This window comes from Ctenopharyngodon idella, chromosome 11 (assembly GCF_019924925.1).
Source record: "Ctenopharyngodon idella isolate HZGC_01 chromosome 11, HZGC01, whole genome shotgun sequence".
In the NCBI taxonomy this organism is placed as follows: Eukaryota; Metazoa; Chordata; class Actinopteri; order Cypriniformes; family Xenocyprididae; genus Ctenopharyngodon; species Ctenopharyngodon idella.
The window spans coordinates 6,798,371-6,804,068 of record NC_067230.1 but is presented as its reverse complement, the minus strand read 5'-3'; positions in this window follow the sequence as shown (position 1 = coordinate 6,804,068).

Here is a 5,698-nt window from a genome sequence, read left to right as displayed (position 1 = left end):
TAATAAAGGAATGAAACCAATGAGTCAAAACCAAACAATTCTTGCCTGCAGACTTGGTTGCCTCATTGCCTTCTGCCATTTCTTGCACCTGTTGATCCCGAGGCTTGTGAAGCGGTCGCAGGCATTTCTGAAAGTATGACGTCGTCACCACAGTTGTGCAACTCAGCTTTTATGTGCAAGAACAAAACATAATGATTACCAAAATAACCATTTGGGCAAATTCAAAAACAGTCATCCTGGAATATACTGGGTGTAATACAGGTTAAGCTTAATTGACTAGCTTAATTGTGGCATAATGTTGATTACCACAAAAATGAGGCACTTAAAATGGAAGTAAATGGGACCAGTTTTTGGAGCAGAAATGTGATGCGTTCGAGTTTTTGACTCATAAATTTTACGGTCATTATAGGGTTTTAGGCCTTATGTTATAATTTTATACATTATAAAAAATTCTATAACTTTACACCGAAAATGTTAGTGATTTTTCACAATAAAATCATGTTTTATTTGTATATTTTAGATTTACTATTGAAACGGCCCTGACAGCAATATAGTGTCGGCCCAGATCTGGTCCGCATGTAATCCACATGTATCAGATGTGGACCGGATCTGGGCCACACTATGTTGCTGTCTGGGAGTGAGTTAAAGAGATAGTTCACCCAAAAATGTCATTTTTTAGTAATTATTTACTCACCCTCAAGCTGTTCCAAACCTGTATGAATTGCTTTCTTAATTTTGCTGAACACAAAAGAAGATTTTTTGAAGAATATTGGTAACCAAACAGTTGATGGGCCCCATTGAGTTCCATAGTATGGGGAAAAAAATGCTATAGAAGTCAATGGAGCCCATCAACTCTTTGGTTACACAAATTCTTCAAAATATCTTCTTTTGTGTTCAGCAGAAGAAAGAAATTCATACAGGTTTGGAACAACTTGAGGGTAAATGAGAGTAAATGATCAAAGTATTTAAATATTTGGGTGAACTATCCTTTTAACATTCACTTTTATTGTAAGTGCAGGTCGAAATCCACTTTAGCAGTGATCAACATCATGCCTCAAGTGCCCAGAATATTCCTTTAATGGCAATACAAGTCAAATCAAAGAATCTTGAGGGTGCCGTACCACCCAGAGGGGGATGATCTTACAATCCAAAATAATCCAGATTACATAGATGCAATACTGAAAACAAAAGAGCTGGAAAGGTCTGTTCAGTGTCAACGCCGGCGGCCATTTATCAGAACCATCAACGGGTTTCATTCTCAGGCGACTGGCACAATACGCTCTGACAAACAGGAGGGCTTCCCATTCTTTGAGACTGCCACTGGGAAAACGGATTTGAGGAATTAATCTTAGTGTGGAACTGAAGAGTAGAGAGTAACCAGGCCTCGGTATTGTCCCCTTTTCTCTGAATAGGGCTTTGTGAGGGAAGCACAGCTGCCACCATCATCACACCCATCTTTAGGTCGTACTTCCAGCCAGTCTCCAGATGGGTTTGGTGGTATTTTAGCACATATAGGTATGTGGAGGAAGTCAGGTGACTGGAGCACACAAAGATCTATTAGATACAACCCAACCATACCATAAGCAACAAGTTGCGACAAGCTGCGAGACCACAAATAGTTGCTGACGGCAACTTTTTTGACAGCTCTGTAGAATATCGGAAATAGCACAGCACCTGACACACAGGGAGATCTGGGTTTAGAATAGAACGAGCAGAAGCTCTCCAGAGGGTCTCTGGCTAAATGGCCTCTGTCCCTCTCCCCTGCTGGTGGTGACAGCTGCCCGGTAGTAAGGGTCTTCCCTCCAAAACTTGGCCATTATACCCCAGCTGTGAGCAGCTGGTCTCCCATAAACACACACACACACATCCTCTGGATCTGTCCATACAATGGCAATGTGATGTAAATGAGGTTAAGGCGAGAACATCATTCAGCTTCTCTTGTTTTGAGGTGGGACAAGAGTCATCTAAGCATCTTTAACGATCAACTTCTATCCACCTGGAGCGGTTTTAGCCCTTTAAATTCACATTAAATAATCAAGTCGAAAACGATGTCTATAGGGCTGTTTACATGACAGCATTTTCAACTAAAAATGGAAAACTTTTTATGCATTTTGGCCATTCATTTACACGACAAGAGTATTTTGCAAACTTTTAAAAGCAGGTTTCAAAGTGCAAGTTTTTGAAAACGATACCATTATCATCTCTGTGTAAACTACAAAAACAAAGTGACTTTCTTTACAAAGTGACATCGCCCACTACTGGCCTGGCATGCATAATACAGCATTTTTAGTCATTTTTGCAGATCCGTGTGAACGGGGATATTTTTGATTTTGTTGTTATCTGTACATAGAAAAACTTTCCCGTTTTTAGTACATCGTTGTCGTGTAAACGTACCCTAAATGTGCAGTCAGATTGGCAAAATTATCCATTGTCTATCGTCTATAGTGTAGCGATGTTTGAAGCACAGCTCACACAGAAGTCACTTTCAAACCAAGCAGCTTTCTATTGACCAACGCGGTGAAAAATTTGAACCTGTTGTGAAATCTGCGTGGGGAAATATTTCGCCCTCAAGCGAAATTCCTAATCATGTGGATTCCCATTGAAATAAGTGGAACTGGCCCACGAATGCTAAATGTGACTCTTTTAGTGTCCACTTTGCATACACTTCGTTTACCCCACGCAGACCGGACGTTATCACTGTCCGTTCCTTTCAGAAGCTCTGCCTTATGTCGCTTTTCGAGGATGTTAATATGGTGCTGTCTGGTTGCATTTATTACCCCACTAACAGCACAAAACAAATGTCTGTTCCCAGAAGATGACACAGTCACAGATTAACTCGAAGAAGCAGAGCTGTCGCCAATGAGCATGAGAAAAAAAGGAGGAGGAAAACAAAATGTGTTTGTGTGCGCGGGGGGTGGCGGGGGGCATCTAGGGGACAGAAAGAGCTCCGACATTATTAGATTTGCAACAAGCCGCAACACTGTCGCCCATTGTGTATCGGCCTCCTCCCCCGTCCTGTCCCGTGCACCTCCCAGCGTCCAGAGCTTCTCTCCTCCCTCTCCGTAACCCTGGCTCTCCTGTCCTATCCCTTCCCAGAGGTCCAAGTCCTCTCCAGGCAATCTCCAATGGAGTGGAAATGATCCTGGGACACAATGGCCACTCTTTGAATGGGGCTTCAGCATGCCACCGGTGCTCTGTCACCAGCAGATGGGGAGCTAATTAGGAGCCATTAAGGCACTTTGATAGTGTGTGTGGGAGCCAGGCGGAGAGTGTGGAGTGTGAAAGTGTGTGGCGAGAGTGGAGATTGGCGTTCACAAGATGCTACCACAGAATGTAGGAAGGAGTGGTATATGCCAGGAGCGTTGATGTATCATTATGAGGTCAATCTGATAATATCTAAAAATGGTATTGGGATGTGTATTGAAACTTTAACAGAGTAAATTCAGCTTCCAATGGATTTTGATTAAAGTTGCGACAGATCTTTTCTTCCATATTGTGATGGAAGAATATAATGTTGGGTGGGGGTCCTATGCATCAGGTGTTGATTGGATGGAGGCAGATAGATTGTATGAAAGGGGAGGCTGAAAGGATTGGAGAAGTCCTGCATACGTCACCAGAGAGAAGTCTGCCGTTTCACCTGAAGATCCAGTTCTGACATTTTGATTAGGAATTATGAGGTCAAAAAAGTTAAAAATGATGCATGAGTGAATCATTCGCAATGAAAGCACATGCATTTAGAAAACAGATGACTCAATTTTCCATTTCATGCAGACTTTAAAGTCAAAAGACACAAACAAAATGAAAAAATTATCAAAATCTGAAGCTCAAACGTAGGGGATGGCACTACCAACACCATGGTTATGGGTTCAATTCCCAGGAAATGTATTAACTGGTAAAATGTATACCTTAAAGGGTTAGTTCACCCAAAAATGAAAATTCTGTCATTAATTACTCACTCTCATGTCGTTCTACGCCCGTAAGACCTTCATTCATCTTCTGAACACAAATTAAGATATTTTTGATAAAATCCGATGGCTCATTGAGGCCTTCATTGTCAGCAAGACAATTAACACTTTCAGATGCCCAGAAAGCTACTAAAGACATATTTAAAACAGTTTATGTGAGTACAGTGGTTCAACCTTAATGTTATGAAGCGACAAGAATAATTTTTGTGTGCCAAAAAAACAAAATAATGACTTTATTCAACAATATATAGTGATGGGCGATTTCAAAACACTGCTTCATGAAGCTTCGAAGCTTTACGAATCTTTTGTTTCAAATCAGAGGTTCGGAGCATGTATCAAACTGCCAAAGTCACGCACCCCAGTGGTGAACCATTGAAATTTCGAAACACTTATGACGTAAAGAAGGCTTGTTTACTGAAATCACCTGACTTTGGCAGTTTGATACAAGCTCCGAACCACTGATTCGAAACAAAAGATTTGTAAAGCTTCGAAGCTGTGTTTTGAAATCGCCCATCACTAGATATTGTTGAATATAGTCATTATTTTGTTTTTTTTGGCACACAAAAAATTTTCTTGTCGCTTCATAACATTAACATTGAACCACTGTGGTCACATGAACTGTTTTAAATATGTCTTTAGTAGCTTTCTGGGCATATGAAAGTGTTAATTATCTTGCTGGCAATGCAGGCCTCACTGAGCCATTGGATTTTATCAAAAATATCTTAATTTGTGTTCCGAAGATTAACAAAGGTCTTACGGGTGTGGAACGACATGAGGATGAGTAATGACAGAATTTTTATTTTTGGGTAAACTAACCCTTTAATAGATAAAAATGGTTTGGACAAAAAAAAAAAAAAAAACTGTAAAATGTCATGACTTTTCCACTTAGGCCTCGCCAGCTGTTGGAATATGTTAACCAATATCCAAATAGCTATTAAGCAAACTTGCATTTATTTTGGCTTCTTTCTGGTATTTAATGGCCACCATCCAATCAATTCCCAATGGATAAAATCCTGTTTCAGAAATGCGTCATATTACGGAAGCCAAATGTGTTGCGAAAAGCCATTCACGTTGACTTAATGTCAGATGACTCATACAAGCTAATTAGGTCATTTTATGTCTGTTCTTGTTGAACTGTATTGTCTTATTGCGCTTTGCATTGAGCACTTCCTTTCTGTGTCTACTGCTTTGTGTAGCTGTGATGTTGTGAATTAAAGACTTCATAGCCAGCTGATGACACAGCACAGAACACTGCAGCCTTGTCAGACAGCGATCACATGACTTCTGACAGGATGTGATTCCCTTGAGGACAATTATCTGAGGCCACTCTTCCCACGAGAGGGAAAAGTCAAAGATACATGCAGATGCTTCAAGAAGAAGAAGAGTATTCACACTGATCCCGCACCAGCTTTTTTCTGCTGCATGACATATTGTGAGAAATCTTAAGATCAGGGTGGACAAGAACTACTTATATAAATTATTTATATGCATGTTTATGTTATATATTACACAAGAAATTATTCACACTAAATGAATGAAGGAATTAATGAATAAAAATGAATGAATAGCCTATATTTTTTTTACAGAATAAAGATATATTAATATAGGCCATTTGTGTGAATGAAAAACTATAGGCACACATGATGCAGATTTGTTTTACTGAACAAGTAAAAAGAAGTGATTGCTGTCCAGTGTCCAGCATATGAGGTAATCGAGCAATAAAGCATATATCA